At 42.5% G+C, this 24,495-nt stretch overlaps 4 non-coding genes and 1 pseudogene across 4 annotated transcripts; 4 read left to right on the top strand and 1 right to left on the bottom strand.

The window, feature by feature from the left end:
- Positions 1-738: 738 nt before the first annotated feature.
- Positions 739-811, top strand: TRNAF-GAA (transfer RNA phenylalanine (anticodon GAA)). The gene has a single exon. It is a non-coding gene; the product is annotated as a tRNA-Phe (tRNA).
- Positions 812-1,309: 498 nt separating this feature from the next.
- On the top strand, positions 1,310-1,381 carry TRNAT-UGU (transfer RNA threonine (anticodon UGU)). Its single transcript has one exon. It is a non-coding gene; the product is annotated as a tRNA-Thr (tRNA).
- A 7,934-nt stretch (positions 1,382-9,315) lies between these two features.
- Positions 9,316-10,074, top strand: LOC105708769 (small ribosomal subunit protein uS5-like; annotated as a pseudogene).
- Positions 10,075-10,279: 205 nt separating this feature from the next.
- Positions 10,280-10,351, top strand: TRNAA-UGC (transfer RNA alanine (anticodon UGC)). Its single transcript has one exon. It is a non-coding gene; the product is annotated as a tRNA-Ala (tRNA).
- Positions 10,352-19,444: 9,093 nt separating this feature from the next.
- Positions 19,445-19,517, bottom strand: TRNAK-UUU (transfer RNA lysine (anticodon UUU)). The gene has a single exon. It is a non-coding gene; the product is annotated as a tRNA-Lys (tRNA).
- Positions 19,518-24,495: the final 4,978 nt, after the last annotated feature.

The following is a 24,495-nucleotide window of genomic DNA, read 5'->3' as shown; positions in this document are numbered from 1 at the left end:
ACTCATGCTTCAAGGAAGATCTTCACACTATGTCTGTAGTGAGACAGGTGTGGCTCCGTGGCAGCGTGTCCTTGCCTCACATAGTGTTCGAAACCATAAACGTTTGTTCTTCACAATTCTCACCATGCTGTGCTTTTCTCCTTTTAAAAATGAATTTTGCATGGTCACACTAAAATAAACATTATAGCCTCCATTTCCACTCCCTGGGTCTCTGTACCATCCAAGGTGGATGTGTCAGCACCAGACGAGTGAAAGGAATAGCGAAAAAGAATGGTCTCACTCAGGATTTCTTTATTCGGAAGCTATAAAGCCGCCACCACATTACCGTGCCCGTAATCCTCTGTTCCCTTCTGCTGTGTCGTTGAAGAGCAAGACAGAAAAGAAAAAAAAAAAAAAAAAAAGAGGCCAGGGAAGAGAAAAGGAAAAGCCTGGAAAATATTCTTCTGAATCCCATTAGTTTTCCGAGCAGTGGCCTTGTAGGGAGCGCCTTCCTGCTTTGACCTATTCTTTGCCTTTGCCTTTTTTTCCCTCGACTTTTGCTAACCCAGTCATTGTCTTTAAAATTGGATCCTATTTTCAGACATAAATCGGAGCAGAATCTATATTTTTGGGGTGAATGGATGAGTAAATGACGGGTAATATTGAAGAAAACAGAATTAGGCGTTGGAAGATATACTGATCCTACAAATGACAGTTTTTACATTTTGAAGAAATAACTAAAAGGACGACTTCAGAGTAGCCGAAATAGCTCAGTTGGGAGAGCGTTAGACTGAAGATCTAAAGGTCCCTGGTTCGATCCCGGGTTTCGGCAGGTGTTTTTTTAAAATCAGTTCTGCCTTACACAACATTTGCATGCCGATCCTAGAAGGGTGTATAGATCTCCAATTTTTTGCTGTTTTTTGAAAATCCGATAAAGGTAATGTGCATATATGTGTATCACTCTTTCCTTTGGTTGCATAGTCCACTGAAGTCTTCCATGAGGCGCTGACATTACATAAATTATTTAAAGTCTTCAACCTAGGAAGTGTTTGTTTGTTTTGTTTTTTGTGTGTTTTTGAGACGGAGATTGGCTCTGACGCCCACGCTGGAGTGCAGTGGCGCGATCTGCGCTCACTGCAACCTCCGCCTTCCGGGTTGAAGTGATCCTCCTGCCTCAGCCTCCCCAGTAGCTGGGACAGTATTCTGAAGAATTGTTTCCCCCATTAGCACAGAGTGTCTTCTACTCACAGCAGCTGCAGACGCTCCATAATACTGTCTCAGAAAAATAAAGTTACCTCTTGAAAATTATTACAAAGGGCCCTTTCGGGTAGTGAGTGTAGCTCAGTGGTAGAGCGTGTGCCTTGTGTGTGTGAGGCCCTGGGTTTGATCCCCAGCACTCCCAAGTGATAGTGCAAACTCTCAGTACTGAAGTCTAGTTGTCAAGTAACATAGATTTCCACGTCACTATCTTTTTGTATCCTATTTCTGCACATATAGAAAGTAAAAACGTAACCCAATGGGTCGCCTCCACTTATATCCGATTTCTGTGCTGCAAGCCTCCCCATCACTAAGGCGATTGCAACGGCAGAAGGAAGGTGAAAACGAAATGAGGGGGAAGAAGAACGGTATCTCAACGGGGTCCCTGCGTGCACATCAACAGGCGGTTCACATTCGCTCTCACTTTGTACCGTGATTAAAGAGATGAAAAGGCGAAGAAGGAGGGAGAAAAGCGCCCGCGGGCATAGTTTTTTTGTTCGTTTGTTTTGTTCTGTCCTGAGACGGAGTCTCGCAGTGTCGCCCAGGCTGAGGGCAGCGGCGCGCTCTCGGCTCACCGCAACCCTCGCCTCTGGGATTCAGGCGATTTTCCCGCCTCGGCCTCCCCGTAGCTGGGATTACAGGCGTGAGCCACCGCGCCCGGCATCTTTTTTTTTTTTTTTTTTTACGTTGTTTTTGTTTTCTGGGCCGAAGAACAGAGCGAAAGCGTCTGTCCCCGGATTCCTCCACCCGCGCAGAGAGCGCAGCAGGTGCGATCCCGTCCTGAGCCGGGGACTGCGTGGCTCTCCAGCCGCTGGAGATGGAGGGCAGGACGCCGCACAACTGACCGGAGACTGCGGGGAATCAGAGGCCTTCGACATGCGAGGGGCAGAAACCAACACGGAGTCACATTCCCTACTGATATTCCGTACAGTTGATTCATTTTCCTGTATTTCCTCAGTCATTCAATTTTCCTCTTTAAAACATTGCCTGGAAACCTCATATGAAAATCTAGGAAAAGGTTGTCTGTCACAATGGAAAATAGATGCGAAGTAAAAGGTGAGTGGATGGCAGGTGGGCTGAGCACGTCCTCAGGTAAAAACAAAACAAAGCAAACATTTTATTTGTTTTTTTCTCTGTCAATCCCATCACATCTGCTTTGTACGACCAGAGAACTCCAGGAAATCCTATCCACTGATGGCACCTTTTAGGGGTGTCCAGTGCTGTATGTTTCAAAACTGCTGCCCTCTGTGTGCATGCTTGCTGTTGAATCAAAGCATCTTTGAGAGGCAACAGAGTGTGATGTCTGCCACCATCCACCCGTCTAACACTCTATCAGGCTGGGATGTCCTTACTTCTTGATTCTTTTGTCCAGTGAAAATATCCATAACCAGCATCCAGGAGGGATATTGTCGGGTGAAACCAGCTTAGCTGAGGATTTCCCATGGGCCCCCCAGGCCAATCATATGTTTGTTTTAAGATGCATTTTTTTGGAGGGAGGTACTGCAGACATGCCATATATTTTCTTTTCATTTCTTCGTTTTCCCCCTTCTATCCACTCATTCTCTTCAGGCACTTTAAGGAAACAGTGTCATATGTTAGCCACCATGGATGCTGCACAGGAGAGCAAGGGGTGATGGATTAGGGTGCTACCATGGGAATGCCAAATTCCAGGCCCCACCTCAGATCTATGGAGTCAGAATTGCTGAGGGTGGGGCCCAGCCACCTGTGTTTGAATAAACCCTCAAGTGACTGTGATGCTGAAACTGAGAGCACTGATCTAGAGGTTTCAGAAGGAGGTCCCAGGGCCAGGCACCTGCTGAGGAGGAAGAGCTGCTCCTGGGGTTCCCTGACTATTCTCAGTGAAAAGCTCAAACCACCTAGGAAAGCCAGGAAGATTTATATTTGCCTTACATCAGGGGAGAGGGTTGTTTCATTATCTCTTTGAGACCTTCAGTGTTTTAGGTGACTGGAGGTCACACACAAGTGCCTTTGATTTTCCTGTAGAAGAACTCACAGGAGTTCTTTTGAGCCAGGAGACTCTTTTGAGCCAAAATACCTGGAGCCCTCTCAAGCTATTTTGGCCTTTCCATTTGAAACCCAGGCTTGGAAGTTTCTAAGCCCTAAGGAAGACACTATAATCATTCTCTCTCCACCCTCAGGGTTGGGACTCAAGAAAAGTCTGTGATCCAATTTGAGTTCATTTTTGTATAACACATGTAACTTAAGTTGAGATTCTTTAAAATTTTTATTTTTATTTTTTGAGACAGAGTCTTGCTCTGTCGCCTAGGCTGGAGTGCAATGGCACCATCTTGGCTCACTGCAGACTGGACGTCCAGGTCCTCGGCAATTTTCCCACCTCAGCCTCCCAAGTACCTGGGAACATAGGTGCATGCCACCATGCCCAGCTACCTTTCTTTTTTGTAGAGATGAGGCTCTCACTGTGTTGATCAGGCTCATCTCAGACTCCTGGGTTCAAACAATCCTTCCACCTCGCCCTCCCAAAGTGTGGGGATTACAGGAGCGAGCCACCATGCCCGGCCTTCTTATTTATTTATTTACTTACTTTTGCTTCAGCATCATTTGCTGAAATGTTTAATTTTTCCTTGGTGGAATTACTACTTATACAACTTTGTTAAAAACCCATTGAGAATATTTGTGTGGGTTTATTTCTCCATCCTGCTCTATTAATCCATGTGTCTATCTTCTTGCCAGTACTACATGGTTTTAATTACAGTAGTAATAATACAATCGTACAAGAATACAACAATGTAATACAGTAGCGTTGAAATCAGGTAGACTGTCTGTTCCCCCTAGATTTAAAATAAATGTTTTAACTATTCTAATTCCTTTGACTTTGCATATAAATTTTAAAATAATTTTGTTTATATCAATAAATATCTTGCTTGGGTTTTGATAAGAATTTCATTAAACCTACATATCAATTTGAGGAGAACTGACGTCTTTGCCATGCTGAGTTTTGTCAAGTGTGAACAGTGTTGTACACCTCTCCATTGGTGTGAGTTCTCTTTGACTTTTCACCAGCGTTGTGTACATTGTGTAATTTTCAGCATACAAATCTTACTCACGTTTTGTCAGATTTACATCTAAGTATTTCTATTTTGTCAGGGATTATATAAGATATTGTAGTTTTAAAATTATTTTTACTTGACATAATAATTGCACATATTTATGGGATACAGAGATATATTTTTACACATATGTACAATGTGTAATGCTTAATCTGGGCAGTTAGCAAACCCGTTGCCTCAGATATTTGGCATTTCTTTGTATTGGGAATATTCAAAGTCCTCTCTTCTAGCTATTTGGAAATATATGGTATTACATTGAAAGGTATTACATTTTAAAATAGTTTGTGGTAATTAAATGTTCATTGCCATTATTTGGAAATATAATTTATTTTGTAGACTTTTCTTTTATTCTATGACCTTGCTGAACTAGATTTTTAGCTACAAGAGGAACAGATTGCTTTTTTTGGCTTTTATCTTTATGTCTTTTATTTCCTTTTCTTGCCTCATTGCACTGGCTAGACCTTCCAGCACTAAGTTAAATAAGAGTAGTATGAGTGGACACCTTGGTATTCTTCACTGTCTTGGGGGAAAAACATCGTCTTCCCATGAAGTACTGTGTTAGCTGTTCTCTATTTCTATTTTTCTGAGACTTTTTATCATAAATAGATATTGAAGTTTCATAAATATCTTTTCTACTTTAATATGATCACATGATTTTATTTTTTTAAACTATAAATATGGTAGATTACAGTGATTGTCCAAGTTTACCCAGTCCTATATCTCTGGAATAAACCCCACTTGATCATGGTGTATACTTCGTTTATATATTGCTGAATTCTATTTGGTAATATTTTGTTAAGTATATTCATCTCTACTCATTTTTTGTACTGTATTTACCTGGTTTTGGCATCAGGATAACATTACCTTCATAAATGAATGGAAAGTTTTTCATCCTCTTTTGTTTTTTGAAGTAGATTCTGTAGAGTTGGTATTAATTCTTTAAGCATTTCTTAGAATTCTCCAGTGAGATCCGAGTGTGGTGGCTCATGCCTGTAATCCCAGCACTTTGGGAGACCGAGGTGGTTGGATCACGAGGTCAAGAGTTCAAGGCTTGTTGCAGTAGCTCTTGCCTGTAATTCCAGCACTTTGAGAGGCTGAGGCAAGTGAATCACGAGGTCAGAAGTTCAAGATCAGCCTGGCCAAGATGGTGAAACCCCATCTCTACTAAAAATACAAAAATTAGTCAGGCGTGGTGGCAGGCGCCTGTAATCCCAGCTACTCGGGAGGCTGAGGCAGGAGAATGGCTTGAACCCGGGGGGCAGAGGTTGCAGTGAGCTGAGATCGTGCCATTGCATTCCAGCCTGGGTGATAGAGTGAGACTCCGTCTCAGTAAAATGAAATAAAACAAAATAAAATAAAATAGTTCAAGACCAGCCTTGCCAATGCAGTGAAACAAACACAGCGAAATGTTTGTATTTTTAATCTCTACAAAATGCAGACATTAGCGGGGCGTGGTGTTGTGTGCCTGTAATCCTAGCTACTTGCGGGGCTGAGGCAGGAGAATCTCTTGAACCTGGGAGGTAGAGGTTGCAGTGAGTCGTGATCGCGCCACTGCACTCCAGCCTGGTAGAGAGAGGAAGACTTTGTGTCCAGTGGGGAGTGGGGAGAAGATAATTCTCCAGTGAAACTTTCTTGAACCTTAAGAGTCTGGGTTTCGTTTTGTTCTCTTTGTTTGTTTTGTTTTTATGTTACAAATTTAAATCCCTTAGTAGTTATAGGGTTATAGAAAAAATATATTTCATATTGAGTGAGTTGTGTTAGTTTGTGATTTTCAAGGAATTAGTCCATCTTATCTAGTTTTCAAATTTGTGTGTGAAGTGTTGTTCATAGTATTCCTTTACCCTTTTGATGTCAGCAGAGTCTAAGTGATATCCTCTTTTTATTCCTGATATTGGTAATTTGTGTCATCACTGCTCTTAAAATTTCTCAGTCCTGCTAGAGGTCTTCTTTTATTGATCTTTTAGAGGAACTGGCTTTTGTTTATTTTTCTGTTGTTTTATTGATTTTTGCTTTTTTATTTCCTTTCTTCTATTTGCTTTGGGTTATTTTGCTCTTTTCTCCACCTGAGTTCTTCAAATAAGAGCATAGATAGCCAATTTGAGAATCTTTTCTCAATTTTTTCAAATTAAGTATCCACTTAGTGCTGTGAATTTCCTTTTAGTCGTCTTGGAAATTTTGATATATTGTGTTTTCACTTTTATTCAGGTCAATTTATTTTTTGATATCTACAAAGGCTTTCTCTTTGTCCTGTGGACTATTTAGTAGTGTGGTGTTCATTTTCCAAGCGTTTGGATTTTTTTCTGTTGTCTTTCTGTGACTGATTTTTAGTTTGATTTCATTGTGATCAGGGATCGTACCGTACCAGTCAATTCTTTTAAATTTGTTGAAGCTCAGGATAAGTTCTATCTTAATCTATGTTCTGTGTGAATTTGAAATAAATGTGTGTTCTGCTTTTCTTGTGTGGACTGTTCTATACATGGTGACTGAATTCTGTTGGCTGAAGATGATTTTGGTTTCTTCAATGTCCTTGCTGATTTTTTGTTTAGTTGTTCTATTATTACGGGAGAAGTGGTCTCCAATGTAATTTTGAATTTGTCAATTTTTTTAGTTCCATCTTTTTTTCTTTTTAAAAAATATCTATTTATTCTATTTATTTATTTATTTATGAGACAGAGTCTCACTCTGTCACCCAGGATGGAGTGCAGTGGCATGATCTTGGCTCACTGCAACCTCCACCTCCTGGTTCAAGCGATTCTTGGGCCTCAGCCTCCCTAGTAGCTGGGACCACAGGCTGTGCCACCACGCCTGGGTAATGTTTGTATTTTTAGTAGAGACGAGGTTTCACCATCTTGGCCAGGCTGGTCTTGAACTTCTGACTTTGTGATCCACCTGCTTCAGCCTCTCAAAGTGCTGGGATTACAGGCACCATGTTGGCCAGGCTGGTTTCCAACTCCTGGCCTCAGGTGATCCGCCAGCCTCAGCCTCCCAAAGTGCTGGGATTACAAGCATCCTTAACGTGTGGGAGGCCCTGGGTTCAATCCCCAAAGCCTCCACTCTCTTTTTTCCCCTATGATCCACTGTAGGAAGTTCTCCATCATATTCCCCACCTATTCAAAGTAAATGTGTTGGCATCTGCATTACTCTCTCATAGAGGGAGGTAATTCATGTTCATTCACTTAAAGTTATTTGTTGCTTAGGATTATCCACCTCTCCTCTCTAAGTCGTTCCAGCAATCACCAACGTGGATCATGCTCTGTAGAAGCAAGTAGTATTCCTTGCTATCGAACCGATTTCCAGTTTACATGAAGTCATCAGAAACCATGGAATTCTGTCACCTAAGTCTGATTTTAGATCAGAAGGTTAAGGCTCGTCTTTTGTTTCTTACTTTCTTCTAACTGCTTCCTCGCCCAGGTTGCAAAAGCCCTACAAGCTTTCACTAAAGGATTCCACTGCCAGTGGCTGGTGATTGCTGGCGATGCGCTGGCTGTCACATTTCCCCCTAGAGACCCACAGACTCTGAAATTCATTCCAAACTATTTAACTACAAACATAACAACAAATAACAAACACAATGACAAATGAGGAAAAGATCTCAATCACCTCAGCTGAAATTTGGTAGGGAGACAATTACTTCTCTGGGTCTTTTAAGGAAGTTTCTGGTCTGAAATTGTAAGCTCTCTGAACTCCAGAGTCCAGATCCATCTCGAGAAAAGCTTATTTATTTCTTTATTTGTTTATATAAATAAAAATAATGAACTTTTATTCTTCCAATCCCAGAGGATCATTTTCTACCTCACTGAACTTACTCTCTAGGAATAACTTCCTTCTTAGCTACTGAACAACCCATATCTCCAGATTAGAACTCTGCACAATTTCTAATTCGGATATCACAGTCCTAAGCAGAAATTCACAGGGGGATATTTGGTAAGCATCTTAATCCTATTTTGCTAAAAGAAAATCTCCTTTTATTTTCAGCTCTATTTCATTCAAACAAAGGATTAAAAATTAAGTTACTAAACACCCAGAAGGCAGAAAAGCAGCCTTTTCATCCGTCTGCAGAAGCCAAGCAACCCAGTTTCTGCATGCATCCTGTCTTTTACTCACTTTCCAAATGCTGTAACCTTCCACCACTTACCAGGGGGTCACAAGCCTTCCCTAAGTCAATTTGAGGCTAACCCACTTGACTTGAGAGGGATTCATTCACTTGTGCCATCTCTGCAGCTGTAATGTGAGAGATAACTCACCCACCCAAACCCGAATGGACTCTGAGACCCGGAGAACAGCAAAGTGAGACTTTTTTTTCTTTTTTTTTGAGACGGGGTCTCGCTCTGCCGCCAGGCTGGAGTACAGTGGCGGGATCTCGGCTTACTGAAACTTCCACCTCCTGGGTTCAAGCGATTCTCCTGCCTCAACCTCCTGAGTAGCTGGGACTGCAGGCGCGCGTCACCACGCCCAGCTAATTTTTTTGTATTTTAGTAGAGACGGAGTTTCACCATGTTGGCCAGGATGGTCTCGATCTCCTGACCTCGTGATTCGCCTGCCTCAGCCTCCCAAAGTGCTGGGATTACAGGCGTGAGCCGCGGCACCCAGGCCTAAGGTTTTCTTCTGACTGTGACTTTCCTCAATCAGATCTAACCTTTAGTATTATGAGTAAACAACAAATATGAAGCATTTTAAGTAGGAAAAAGCTGAATTTCAATAGCTTTGTGTCATCTCTGGAAAAAATCAAAAGAACGAAAAACCAGAATTTGATTTCTTGCCAAGCGTAATAGAAGGAGATCCTGACAGCTCAACGTTTGAAAGCCACAATGGAAACTTCTTGTGGCAGTTATCTGACACTTTTCTAATATTTAGCCTTCCATTTCCAGTACTATGCAGTATTCTAAAGATTGCATCCCGGTTCTTCTCCGAGAAAACACCAAATGTCAGATGACGTTCGAGGGGGCCCGGAGACTCCGGGGGCCCTGGGATGGGGAACCACCGTGGCTTCCGCGGAGGTTTGGACGGTAGCATTCGGGGCCGTGGGTGCGGCCGGGGTCGCGGCCGCAGAGCTCGCGGAGGCAAGGCCGAGGATAAGGAGTGGACGCCCGTCGCCAAGCTGGGCCGCCTGGTCAGGACATGCAGATCAAGTCCCCGGAGGAGAGCGACCTCTCCCTGCCCATCAAGGAATCTGAGATCATTGACTTTTTCCTGGGGGCGTCCTTCAAGGCCGCGGCTTTGAAGATTCTGCCGATGCAGAGCAGACACGCGCCGGCCAGCGCACCAGGTTCAAGGCGCTTGCTGCCATCGGGACTACAGTGGCCATGTCGCTCTGGGTGTTAAGTGCTGCAAGGAGGCGGCCACTGCCACCGCGGGGCCATCACCCTAGCCAAGCTCTCCATTGTCCCCGTGCGCAGAGCCTACTGGGGGAACAAGGTCAGCAAGCCCCACACCGTCCCTTGCAAGGTGACAGGCGGCGGGGGCTCTGTGCTGGTGCGCCTCATCCCCGCGCCCGGGGGCACTGGCAGCGTCTCGCCCAAGAAACTGTCATGATGGCTGGTGTCGGTGACTGCTACACCTCAGCCAGGGGCTGCACTGCCACCCTGGGTAACTTCGCCAGGGCCGCCTTTGATGCCATCTCTAACAGCTACCTCTGGAAAAGACTGTATTCACCAAGTCTCCCCATCAGGAATTCACTGACCACCTCGTCAAGACCCACACCAGAGTCTCCGGGCAGAGGACCCCGGCTCCAGCTGCGTCTACAACATAGGGTTTTTATACAAGAAAAATGAAGTGAATTAACCGTGAAAAAAAAAAAAAAGAATCTGTATCCCCTCATGAGTACCGAGTATCTTCTACTCAGAGCAGCTGCAAACTTTCCACATTATTCACTGCTACCAGCGAGCTCACGGAGCCAAAGTCTCAGAAAACCAAAGTTACCTCCCGAAAATTACTACAAAGGGTGTTTCAGAAAGGGGGGTGTAGCTCAGTGGTAGAGCGCATGCTTTGCATGTATGAGGCCCCGGGTTCGATCCCCGGCACCTCCAAATAGGTGTTTTTGCTCTGGCAGTGCTCAAACCTAATTGTCAAGCGACATAGACTTCTGTTTCCTCAACTTTTTCTATCCTACTTCTGCACATATAGAGACTAAAAACAATGCGTTGCCTTCACTTATCTCCCATCTCTTTGCTGTGAGCCTCCACATCACCTAAGGCGATTGCAAGGGCAGAAGGAAGAGGAAAAGAAATGACGGGAAAGAAGCGCAGCAGGGTCTCTGAACCCACACAGAAGCGTGCACGTCCGCAGGCGGCTCACTTTGGCTTCGGTTTTGTGCTGTGCTTAAAGAGAAGGAAAGACAAATCAGAAGGGGCGGAAAGCGTCCCCCCCCCCGGGCATTTTGTCGCTGTCGTTATTTTTGTTGTGTGAACCAAATCCAGAGTCAAAGCATCTGTGCCCGGATGTATCTCCCCGTCCACCTGCGCAGCCACAGGTGCGATGCAGCACTGAGACCGGGACTGCGTGGCTGTCCGGCCGCTGGAGATGGAGCGGCAGGACCACGCTGGACAGCCGGGGAAGACCGCCGGGGAATTAGAGGCCTTCTACACGGGAGGTGAGGAAATCAGAGCAACACACTCCCTGCTGATATTCCATACGATCCATCCATTTTTCTGTATTTCCTCAGTCGCTCCATTTTCCTCTTTAAAAGAAAACACTGAGGGCCGGGAGCCATGGCTCACGCCTGTAATCCCAGCACTTTGGGAGGCTGAGGGTAGCGGATCACCTGAGGTCGGGAGTTCAAGACCAGCCTGACTAAAATGAAGAAACTCGGTTTCTACTAAAAACACAAAATTAGCCGACTGTGGTGGCGCGCACCTGTAGTCCCAGCTACTCGGGAGGCTGAGGCAGGAGAATCGCTTGAACCTGGGAGGTAGAGATTGCGGTGAGCCGAGATCGTGCCATTGCACTCCAGTCTGGGCAACAAGAGCAAACTCTGTCTCAAAATAAAATAAAAAATAAAACATTGCCTGGAAACCTCTGTTAACAGCAAACAGAGGCCCCATATGAAAAAGTAGAGAAAGCTTTTCTGTCACGATGGAAAACAGATGCAAAGTAAAAGGTGAGTAAATTGCAGATGTATTGGCATTTCTTCCGATTAAAAAAAAATTATTTATTTTTTCTCTGTCAATCCCATCACATTTGCTTTGTATGACTAGGGAACTCCAGAAAATCCTGTCCACTGATGGCACCTTTTAGGGGTTTCCAGTGCTGTATGTTTCAAGACTGCTGCCCTCTGTGTGCATGCTTGCTGTTGAATCAAAGCATCTTTGAGAGGCAACAGTGTGATGTCTGCCACCATCCACCCGTCTAACACTCTATCAGGCTGGGATGTCCTCACCTCTTGATTCTTTTGTCCAGTGAAGATATCTATAACCAGCATCCAAGAGGGATATTGTCGGGTGAAACCAGCTTAGCTGAGGATTTCCCGTGCGCCCCCCAGGCCGATCATATGTTTGTTATAAAATATGCTGTTTCTGCTGGAAGGTAATGCCGGCATGCCGTGTGTTTCCTTCTATCCACTGGTCCTCTCCAGACATTTTAAGCAAATAGTGGCACGTTAGTCACACAGTGGACACTGCACAGGACAGCAAGGGGTGAGGGATGAGGGCGTTACCAGCGGAGCCAAATTCCAGGCCCCACCTCAGATCTATTGAATCAGAATTGCTGAGGGTGGGGCCCAGCCACCTGTGTTTGAATAAGCCCTCAAGTGGCTCTGATGCTGAAGTTTGAGAGCAGTGATCCAGAGGTTTCAGAAGGATGTAACAGGGCAGGCACCTGCTGAGGAGGAAGAGCTGCTCCTGGGGTTCCCTGCTTATTCTCAATAAAAAACCTCAAAACCACCTAGGAATCCCAGTGAGGTTTGTATTTGCCTTACATCAGGGTTGGGGTGGATTTGTTATCTCTTTGAGACTGTCAATAATTTAGGTGATTTTGGTGGTCACACACAAGAGACTCTGATTTTCCTGTAGAAGGACTCCCAGTTTTTTTGAGCCAGGAGACGCTTTTGAGACAATTTTCTTTCCTTATCACTACACTCGCCCTTCTCTTTCTCTCTCTTTCTTTCTTTCTTTTTCTCTTTCTTTCCTCTCTCTTTTTCTCTGTCTCCTTTTCCTTTTGTCTTATTTCTTTGTCACATAAAAAGTAAAAACATGACCCAATTCACTGCCTTTAGTGCTCTCTTATTTCATTTCTATTTGGTCCACCTCTGTATGAGCCAAAGCAACTGGCACAGCAGGAGAGGGAAGGAAGAAAAAGGAACCAGCTTCTACGGGATCTCTGGACCACGTTTCAGTGGCAACTGTAAAAGTACTTGCCTAGCGCTAGATCCAAAAGATTATCTTCCATGTTTTTTCCTCAAAGTTTTATAGTTTTACATTTTACATTCATAGCTGCCATCCTTTTTTTTTTTTTTTTTTTTGTTACAGGCAGAGTTTCACTCTTGTTGCTGAGGCTGGAGTGCAATGGTGCAATCTCCGGTTCAAACAAGTCTCCTGCCTCAGCCTCCCAAGTAGCTGGGATTACAGGCATGCACCACCACACCCAGCTAATTTTTTCTATTTTTTTTATAGTAGAGATGGGGTTTTGCCATGTTGGTCAGGCTGGTCTCAAACTCCTCACCTCAGGTGATCCATTCGCCTCAGCCTCCCAAAGTGCTGGAATTACAGCCGTGAGCCACCTCACCCGCCACCTGCGATCCATTCAATTTTGTGAGGGCATGAGACTTATTTTTCCTTCATGGAATTACTGCTTATGCAACTCTGTCAAAAACCAGTTGAGAATATTTGTATGGGTTTATTTTTTCATTCTGCTCTATTAATGCACGTGCTTTAATTACTGTAGTAATTACCATCTTAATTACTGTAGTAACAATAGAATAGCGCAAGAATACAACACAGTAATACAATAGTCTTGAAATCAGATAGACTATTCCCTCTATATTTTAAATAATTATTCTAATTCCTTTGACTCAGTGGGAGAAACCTAGTGGGAGGTGATTGGATCGTGATTGCTGATTGGCTTCCCTCATGCTGTTCTGGTGATATCGAATGAGTTTTCACGAGATCTGATGGTTTTATACGTGTTTGACAGGGTTCCTCTTCTGCTCATACTTCTTTCTCCTGCTGTCGTGTAAAGAAGGTCCTTGCTTCTCCTTTGCCTTCTGCCATGATTTAAGTTTCCTGAGGCCTCCTCAGCCTTGTGGAGCTGTGAGTCAATTAAACCTATTTCCTTTATAAGTTACCCAGTCTTGCCGGGGACGGTGGCTTATGCCTGTAATCCCAGCACTTTGGGAGGCTGAGGCGGGCAGATCATGAGGTCAGGAGTCCGAGACCAGCCTGGCCAATATGGTGAAACCCTGTTTCTACTAAAAATACAAAAATTAGCCAGGTGTGGTGGCATGTGCTTGTAGTCCCAGCTACTCTAGAGGCTGAGGCAGAAAAATCGCTTGAACCTGGGAGGTGGAGGTTGCAGTGAGCCAAGATCATGCCACTGCATTCCAGCCTGGGTAGCAGAGGGAGGTGCCATCTAAAAAAAAAAAATACCCAGTCTTGGGTAGTGTCTTCATAGCAGTGTGAAAACGGACTAATACACATTCTGTCTTTTACCATGAAGCACAGTGTTAGCTGTTTTCTATTCCTATTTTTCTGAGACTTTTTTTTAAATCATAAGTAGCTATTAAAGTTTGACAAATGCTTTTTCTACTTTGATATGATCGTGTGTGTGTGTTTTTATCCTGTTAATGTGGTGAATTGCAGTGATTGTTCTTAAGTAAGTCTACCTAGTCTTACACCTCTGGAATAAACCCCACTTGGTCATGGTGTATAATGCTTCTTATGTATTTGCTGAATTCTATTTGATAATATTTTGGTAAGTATTTATGCACCAATGCTTTTTATTTTGTACTGTATTTACCTGGTTTTGGCATCAGGATAATATTACCTTCATAAAAGAATGGAAAGTTTTCTGTTCTCTTCTGTTTATTAGAATAGATTGTGTAGACCGTGTTTTAATTCTTTAAGTACTTCTTGGAATTCTTCAGTGAAATTTTCTTGCAGTTAAAGATTCCTTTTTTTAAAATTATGTTACAAATTTAATTCCCTTAATAGTTACAGGGTTATAAAAAATATATTTCAGCATGGCGCAGTGGCTCACTCCTATAATTCCAGCACTTTGGAAGGCTGAAGTGGGTAGATCACGAGGTTAGGAGTTCAGACCAGCCCTGCCAACATGGTGAAACCCTGTCTCTACTAAAAATACAAAAATTATAGCAGGGGGTGGGAAGGCTGGAGAGGGATAACATTAGGAGAAATACCTAATGTGGGTTGGGGGGGATGGAGGCAGCAAACCACCATGGCATATGTGCACCTATGCAACAATCCTGCAATATCTGCACATGTACCCAGAACTTCAAGTACAATTTAAAAAAAGGAAGAAAACAAAAACAAACAAAAATACAAAAATTAGCCAGGTGTGGTGGTGCACGCCTGTCATCCCAGCTACTTGAGAGGCTGAGGCAGGAGAGTTGCTTGAACCTGGGAGGCAGAGGATGCAATGAGCCGAGATCATGCCACTGCCCTCCAGCTTGGGAGACAGAGCAAGACTCTGGCTCAAATATATATATATATACACACACACACACACATACACACACACCCATATATGTATTCCATATTGAGTTTAGTTGTGTTAATTTGTGTTTTTCAAGGAATTAGTCTATCTCATCTAAGTTGTCAAATTTGTGTGTAAAGAGTTGTTCATAATATAATGTATCATACTACATATATAAAAAATATTATATTAATATATTACATTAATGTTATATAATAAATGATATGATTATAAAATATATTTATATTATTTAACAATTTTTATCATATATTATTAATTATATTATTAGGATATGCTATATTGGTATATATTATTAGGATACAATATATATCCTTATATATATTATTAGGATATAATATATATATATTATATGTATATATTCCTAATATCCTTGAGGGTGCTTTTCTGCCTCCATTTCTTCACCCTAGCCTGCCTCTTCCCTTTCCCTGCCAGCTGGTGTTTGGCTCCTCTCCACCGTCTCTCCTGTTTACTTCTGAATGAACTTTTCACAAAAGCGCAGGGCAGTCCCAGTCTCGTTTATGCACATTTTAAGCACTGTGTTAAGATTCACATGTAGCTGCTATTTTAATTTCCACTTCACGTTCTGTTTTTTCTTTTTCCCCTTCTTTGCATGCTTGACTTTAAACATTTCTGCAGCGTAGGCTGAGGCTGAGTCCAGTTGGGGAGAGACTCAAGGCAAGGCGGGATAAACCCAGTCAGAAATGTTGTTTCCTGCTGGGAAGGCTCCGACCTCACACAGAGGAGTAAAAGGTATTTAAGAGAATCTTTTTTTTTTTGAGACGGAATTTCACTCTTGCTTCTTGTTGCCCAGGCTGGAATGAAATGGCATGATCTCCGCTCAGTGCAACCTCCGCCTTCCAGGTTTAAGCGATTCTCCTGCCTCAGCCTCCCGAGTAGCTGGGATTGAGGGCGCCTGCCACCACGCCTGGCTAATTTTTTGTAATTTTAGTAGAGATGTGATTTCACTATGATGGCCAGGCTGGTCTTGAACTCCCGACCTCAGGCGATCCACTCGCCTCAGGCTGCCAAGTGCTGGGATTACAGGCGTGAGCCACCATGCCAGGATAAATGTTTTTCAGGAAATTATCCAAAAACGTATCCTTTTGATATCAACAAAGTCTACAGTGATACCCGCTTTTTATTCCTGATATTGGCAATTTGTGTCGTCTCTCTTCCTCAAATTTCTCAGTCTCACTAGCAGTCTTCTTTAATTGATCTTCTAAAGGAACTAGTTTTTCTAATTGTTGGTTTTCTGTTTTTTTTTTTTTTTTTATGAGTAGTTTCATTGATTTTTGCTCTTATTTTTATTGCTATCTTTTTTTCTATTGCCTTTGGGTTTATTTTGCTTTTGTCACCACCTGGGCTCTTCAAGTAAGAGCTTAGATGACTGACTGGAGGCTTTTTTTTTCCCCCTAATGTATGCTGTTAGTGCTATGCATTTCTCGCTCAGTGTTTTTTGAGGTTGTCTTGAAAATTTTGATATATTCTGTTTTCATTTTTATTCAGGTTATTTTTTTATATCTATGAAGGCTTTCTCTTTGTCCTACACACTGTTTAGTAGTGTGGTGTTCATTTTTCAAGTGTTTCGATATTTTTCTGTTGTCTTTTGTGACTTTTAGTTTGATTTCATTGTGGTCAGGGATCATACCGTACCAGTCAGTTCTTTTAAATTTGAGGTTTGCTTTATGGCCCAGGATATGTTCTATCTTGATCTATGTTCTGTGTGGGTTTGAAATGAGTGTGTGTTCTGCTTTTCTTGTGTGAACTCTTCTATAAATGTTGACTGATTCTGTTGGCTGAAGATGATTTTGAGTTCTTCAATATGCTTGCTGATTTTCTGTTCAGTTGTTCTATAGATTATTATGAGAGAAGTGTTGAAGACTCCAATGTAGTTGTGGACTTGTCTATTTTTAAACATTTTATCTTTTTTTTTTTTTTTGAGACAGAGTTTCACTCTTGTTACCCAGGCTGGAGTGCAATGGCACGATCTTGGCTCACCACAACCTCCGCCTCCTAGATTCAAGCAATTCCCCTGCCTCAGCCTCCAGAGTAGGTGGGACTACAGGCGTGCGCCACCATGCCCAGCTAATTTTTGTATTTTTAGTAGAGACAGGGTTTCACCATGTTGCCCAGGATGGTCTCGATCCCTTGACCTCACGATCCACCCGCCTCAGCCTCCCAAAGTGCTGGGATTATAGGCGTGAGCCACGCGCCCGGCCTATCTTTTTTTTCTTTACATATTTTGCAACTCTGTTTGGTTTATACATATTAGGATTGTTAAGCCTTCTTGGCAGATTTTTAAATTTTTTCTTTGTTCTAAGCAACCCCCAAATAATTGACGTATGTTAAAAAAAAAAAAAAAAAACAATGAGGAACAATTAGTGATTTTTATGCAGAAACTAAATAATCATTAATAAATAAATCTGTATTTTGGAATAAAAAAATTTTTTTTTGTTCTGAAGTTTATATTAGGCCAGATGTGGTGGCTCATGTCTGTAATCTCAGCACTTTGGGAGGCAAAGGCAGGTGGATCACCTGACATCATGGGTTTGAGATCAGCCTGGTCAACATGGTGAAACTCCGTCTGTACTAAAAATACAATTATTAGCCAGGCGTGGTGGTGCATATCTGTAATTCCAGCTACTTGGGAGTCTGAGGCAGGAGAATCACTTGAACCCAGGAGGCGGAAGTTGAGGTGAGCAGAGATGTGCCACTGCACTGTAGCCTGGGTGACAAGAGTGAAATTCCATGTCAAAAAATAAATAAAGTTTATATTATATTAATATACTCACTTTTGCTCTCTTTAAATTAATATTTGCATGTTACACATGTTTATCCTCTTAATTTCAACCTGTCTGTATAATTATATTTGAAATAAGTTTCCAATAGACAGCATGTAGTTGAATTATATTTTCTATTATATTTTCTATTTTCTATTTATGTCTCTTTTAATTCGTGCACTTAGACCATTTACATTTAATGTAATTATTGATATGTTAGGGCTTAAATCTAGCAGTTTTTGTTTGTTTGTTTGTTTTCTGTTTTTTTTTTTTTTTTTTTTTTTTTTTTTTTGAGATGGAGTTTCGGTCTTGTTGCCCAGGCTGGAGTGCAATGGTGTGATCCTGGCTCATCACAACCTCCACCTCCCCAGTTCAAGACATTCTCCTGCCTCAGCCTCCCGAGTAACTTGGATTACAGGCTTGCACCACTGCTCCCAGGTAATTTTGTGTTTTTAGTAGAGACGGGGTTTCTCCATGTTGGTCAGGCTAGTCTTGAACTCCCAACCTCCACTTGCTGATGTCAGTGATTTTTTATTTTATCATTTCTTTTCTGTCTAGAGAAATTTAGCTATTTTGTTTAGGATAATTCTGCTAGCAGGTAATTATCTCAATTTTCTTTGCTCTGAAAATATCTTGAGTTCTTCTTCAGTTCTAAAGGGTATTTTCTCTGGATACAGAATTCAGAATCAACAATTCTGTTCTTTCCGTCCTTGAAAACTGTTGTGCCACTCTTTCTGACCTCTGTGATTTCTGATAAGATATCCACTGTTACTCGAATTCATTTTCTCTGTAGGTAAGGTGTTTTGTCTCTTTTGTTGCTTTCATTATCTCTTTATCTGTTTTTAGAGTTTAAAAATTTTGATTGATTTTGTTTTCAGTCAACTGTTGGAGACTCTTCTCTAGAAATTACATAAAAAAGCAAATCTCCAGGTCAACAGTCTCTACATAGTTTAGATTTCTGTATTCTGGTGTTTGGAAAACAACTTCACTAAGGCAATCCCTTAGGGCTGGTAATTTCATCATGTAAATATTTTGACATCTGTAAAGCATAAAGTAGCAAAGCTTTAGTCACTGTAGGAACAAGTATCTGAGCCTCTTGCTGTGCTTAATTGGTATAAACTCTCCAGGGCAGCAGTTCCCCACCTTTTTGGCACCAGAGACCGTTTCATGAAGGACAGTTTTTCCATGGATGAGGGAGCAGGGGCTGGGGGGATGATTCAAACACATCAGATTTATTGTGCATTTTATTTTTATTGTTATTACATTGTAACGTATAATGAAATAAGTATCCAACTCACTGTAATGTAGAATCACTGGAAGCCTTGAGATGGTTTTCCTGCAACTAGATGGTCCCATGTGGCAGTTATGGAAAAGAGTGAGGGATCATCAAGCCATTAGATTCTCATAAGGAACCCACAACCTAGAGAACAAGTTAGGGATCATCGAATTAGATTCTCACGAGGGGCCCACAACCTAGATCCTTTTCATGCGCTCCTGTGAAAATCTGAGCCTCAGCTCATCTGGGAAGAAGGAGACGCTCAGGCCGTCATAGGAGCGACGAGAGCTGCTGTTAAGTACAGATAAAGCTTCCCGGCTCTGGCTGCGATGCTTGGTACCCAGTTAGTGTACTGGAGGTTGGGGACTCCCGGTCTAGGGTAAAACGTCTGATTAGTCCGCCTGAACAGGGACTTGAACCCTGGACCCTCAGATTAAAAGTCTGATGCTCTACCGACTGAGCTATCCAGGCCCTCAAATCTGGTCTTTCAAGGAATATCTAGATTTCTCTGTTGTTTTTTTTTTCAGTTCATTTTATGTTTCGTGTCACAGTTTGTAAATCACAGGACTTGAATTCTCCTCATTTCGAAGACCCTGTTTAAGGGAGACACTGTCATCGCTAGGAACATTTTCTTTTTCTCTTTTTAACATCTCCTTTGTGCAGGTTTTCGTAACCTGAGACGCGGCATCTTCTACGAAAAGCGCTGCGGAGCTGCTGGGTACAGAGCGTTTCCTTCTCGCCGGTTGCCGGCGACCTCAACCTCTCCGGGCAGCGGCGCAGCTGCTTTTGCTCGTGTCGCTCAGGAGGGCGTTCCTGCAGTGTTTGTGGGAAGAGGGGAAGGGAGACGGGGGAGGAAGAATTGGAAGACGCAAGAGAACATTCCGTAAGGACCCGTTTCTGTAGGTGGGCGGGGCCGCCACCTGCCACCCAGGCAGCACCTTGGCACGTGGGCCTCAGGCGGGCGGTCTGGCTGGCCAGGGAGGGAAACCCACGAGACCAGCGTCGTTGGGTTTCGCTTTCAGTGCCGCTTCTGCTGGTCACCGTCCAGTGGTTTTAGAAACGGTGGCGTTAAACACAGCAAGACTTTTTCTGCCAGATATTCGTTCTCCAAACACAGATAGACAAAGGAGGGAAGTAATAATGGATCTTTTCTTTCTTTTTTCCTTTTTATAGTTTTAGAGATTTTTTTTCTTCATCTATGAATTTTTTTATTTTTAATTTTTATGGGAACATAGTATATATATGTATGTATATGATACATGGGATATTTTGATGCGGGTATACAACGTGTAATAATCACATTACGGCAAACAAGGCATCCAGCACTTTAACACCTTAACATTTCTTTATGTTACAAACATTCCAGTTATACTCTTTTAGTTAATTTTAAATGTACAGTAAATTTTTGTTGACTATAGTCACCCTGTTGTGCTATCAAATGGCAGATCTTATTCCTTCTATCCATTGACCATCTCACTGCCCACCCCAATAGCCTTCCCGGCCTCCGGTAACCATCATTCTACCTCTGTCTCCATGAGTTCGATTGTTTTATTTTTGGCTTCCGGAAATGAGAGCGAACATGTGAAGTGTTACTTTCTGTGCCTGGCTTAACATAATGTCCTCTAGTTTGTGGAGGAAAAGTTAAATATTATATTTGAGCTTAAATGAACGTGGTCACAAACCATGGCCACCAAGTCCCGAAACAGGTCGTGTGAGCCCCTTGAGATGTTCATCCAGCGCTGTTTTGGAGAAACCTCTATTTCAATCTATTCCCATATGTTAGTTATTGGAAAAAAAACAGACAATTGCAAAAACAAATTGACTTTTTTGTGTTCCTTGAGCCCAGTCGTGAAAGGCGCCGGTGACTGGGCCTCATGCCAAACAACTTGTTGCAAAAAGAGCGAGGGTCCCAGACTGCGCCGAAGCGTCACGAGACCTCTCCTCGTCTGTGCACAGGTGGTTGGCGGACTCTGGAGCCCAGGCTGCTGCTGCCCGGTCTGGTGATGAATCCTCCATAGTCTGGTGAGTGAAATATATATATATATATTTCTATACATCTAGCATTTCCCGCACAGAACATAGTTCCATCGACTTAGCAAATGACAGGGTCTCATTCTTCTCATGACTGAATAGTACTCCATTGTGTATATGTACCACATTTACTTTATTCATTTGTCTGTCGATGGGCACTTAGGATTCTTCCCAATCTTGGCTATTGTGAATAGTGTTGCAGGAAACACGAGAGTGCAGTTACCTCTTTGATGTACCGATTTCCTTTCTTTTGAGTGTATGCCTAGCAGCGCGTTGCTGGATAATATGGTACTATTTTTCGTTTTCTGAGCAACCTCCCTTCTGTTCTGCACAGCAGTTGTACTAATTTACATTCCCACCAAGAGTGTACTGGGGTTCCCCTTTCTCCAGATCCTTGTCTGTCTTTTGGATGAAAGTCATGTTTTGTAAAACGGCTAAAGTAGCTACAGTGGGAGATTCTTTCTCTAAAGGTCTAATACATCCACCAATTTGATTCAGGGCTTGGCAGATTGTCTGGTTTCATCTAAATAAGTAAATACTGCTTTTTTTTTCAAAGCTCAATTATAGAAGCCTTTGTGTGCAGACACCCTCCTCCATCCATTTCCGCAGTAAAATTATCTAGACATATTATCGATGTAGAGAGATTCAGAATGTCATGCTTTCAAATCTGTCTTGGATTCCTCACAAAATACTTTTGTTAGAAATATTCAAACATTGTAAAAGAATCTTGCCTGGAACACATCAGATAAAAATCAAAAGGCACCAGAGAAAACACTGAAAGGCTTTGGAGAGCAAATTGTATTACTAGTATAAACAAACTTTTACATGATTTAATAGCTTGTTAGTATTATTCTTTAAAATATCAGTGCCAATCCTTTTTAGCATTCTGCTGAAGAAAGACATTTCAGGCTATTTTGGGCACACTTCTACAGGGTAGTTTTGCTCCACAAAGAGCAGTAAAAAATAAATAAATAAAAATAGTAATAAGTAAATAGATTTCGGTGGTCTTGCTCAGTCTGCCAACCTTACTCACTATGCCAGCTTGACTGCTGCCAATGTCTGCCAGTTAATTTTCTTGCTCCCGACTGAACAAAAAAAATACCCGTCTATTTAAACTTGTTAGATTTTGAGATTTTGGATTGCTATTCTTTTTTTTTTTTTTTTTTTGAGACGGAGTTTCACTTTTGTTACCCAGGCTGGAGTGCAATGGCGCGATCTCGGCTCACCGCAACCTCCACCTCCTGGGTTCAGGCAATTCTCCTGCCTCAGCCTCCTGAGTAGCTGGGATTACAGGCACGCGCCACCATGCCCAGCTAATTTTTTGTATTTTTAGTAGAGACAGGGTTTCACCATGTTGACTAGGATGGTCTCGATCTCTTGACCTCGTGATCCACCCACCTCGGCCTCCCAAAGTGCTGGGATCACAGGCGTGAGCCACCACGCCCGGCTGGATTGCTATTCTTTGGGCACAAAATCCACTAGTGAGAAGGTGAGGAATCAAAACTGAGAACAAACATGTGAATAAGTTTGAGTCTGTTAGAACATGAGTCCTGATAGGGTATCCTGCCCAAAGTGGAGCTGGATTCTTCATCACTGGCTGGAGCATGCAGCCTCAGCAAACTGCATCACACCGGAAGCCATGAGTCGATCTAATGCTTCTCACAGGACACATTTTGATAAAGAAAGGAACTTAACTAAATCAGTTTAATAGGGGACAGCAGAAGACATTTCCTTGGTCTACCCAGACTCATCTAGATGAACTAGTGTTCTGAGGCCTCAAACACAGGTCATTACTTGATAAATTAGTGTACATAGGATATACCATTCAAAATATGACCTAAAACAGTTCTTGAGTTTTGACATAAACCTGGAGAAAATGGTGAACAAGGGATCCAGGTACAAATGGAGAAGTTTAGGGATGAGAGATGCTTTTCTCTGGTAAAAGTGAAATTGTTTCTTCCCAATAACTCGTCATTTCTACGAAGCCAAGACGATGTGAAAACTGAGTGAATCTGCAACTGGTTTACTTTACAAACTTGTGAGTTGCTTACCTTTCCTGCCCTATCAATATGCGGGGCATAGTTAAGGAAGGGGTCACAAAAAAATCACCCTGAAGTGTTTTGCGGATCAATCCAAAGGTGAGCTTAGAGCAAGCAACCTTTAGGCAAAATACTTGGGGCTTTTCTGACAAGGGGGACCTTTTACATGTGCAGGTTTGGAACAAGGGTGTGTTGCATGCTGCTGATGTCTGGGACAGCACTGAACCCGTCACCCATGTTGTCAGCATGATACCCAACAGGCAGTTTTTCAATCCTGGAGCCCTCCCTACCTCCTGCCTGTTACGGTCTCCAGTGTCTTTTGTTCCAGGGGGAGCTCTCGTTCAGCTTACAGGCTTTCCTCCCAGGAGGAAGGACCACTGTGTCTTTGAAACGGAAAAGGTCAGAACATAGGAAACAATGATGCTCCCTCTCCTGACGCTGTTGCGTCCACTCCTTCACTGCAGACTTTAGTTTCTGGCTCATATTTCTGTACCTGAAATTTCATCATTATTACTAACTTGGAGAAGAGAGCCTTCAGAGGATTATATCACTTCTGATCATCTCGCAGTTTATAATTCTGAGGAATTGCTATTAGGAATTTTAGATGGAGTTTTGTTCCTCCTTGAGGCCTCCTTGCCCGCCTTTTCTCCCACCCCCACTTTCAAGTTGTTAAATTGTTAAATCTGTAAATTGTTAAATCTGTAAGTTGTTAAATCTCCAATTATGAAGTTAAAGGTTTGAAATTATTCAATTATTAAATCTGTAAGTTGTTAAATCTCCAATTACAAAGTTAAAGGTTTGAAAACAGAAACTCAACGTTTCCCCACTACACGTTAGTCTTCAGGTTGAAAAAAGGAACTTGTGTGTGGCCCCATGGTCTAATGGATAAGGCATCTGATTCCAGATCTAGAATGATTGAGGGTTCAAGTCCCTTCGTGGTCGTGTCTTTACTGTTAGAAAACGGCTTTACTTTCTGCATGTTTTCGGGAGCTTTCTGCAAACCAGTAAAGGAAAAATAAAAAGCCTTTGGAAACTTGAAATGAACGAAGAATATTAAGAAAGAGCAAGGACTCAGTAACCCACCTGTGCACTGACTATTAAGGTGCAATTGTCCCTGGCATAGTACTACCAGAGGATAAGTAATTTGGAATGGGTTTAGTTTTTCCAGTTTATGGTCTTGTCCTACTTGTTTCATGAATTTAACAAACACAAAAGTAACTTTTTTTTTCTTTCTTAAGATGAAATCTCACTCTGTTGTCCAGGCTGGAGTGCAGTGACACAATCTTGGCTCACTGCAACCTCCGCTTCCCGGGTGCAAGCGATTCTCCTGTCTCAGCCTCCCGGGTAGCTGGGATTACAGGTGCAGGCCACCACGCCTG

Source organism: Aotus nancymaae, unplaced genomic scaffold, assembly GCF_030222135.1.
Source record: "Aotus nancymaae isolate 86718 unplaced genomic scaffold, 86718_ANA_hifiasm-v0.15.2.pri h1tg000051l, whole genome shotgun sequence".
In the NCBI taxonomy this organism is placed as follows: domain Eukaryota; kingdom Metazoa; phylum Chordata; class Mammalia; order Primates; family Aotidae; genus Aotus; species Aotus nancymaae.
Note: the sequence above shows the minus strand (reverse complement) of the source record. Positions and strands in the feature narration are given on the sequence as shown.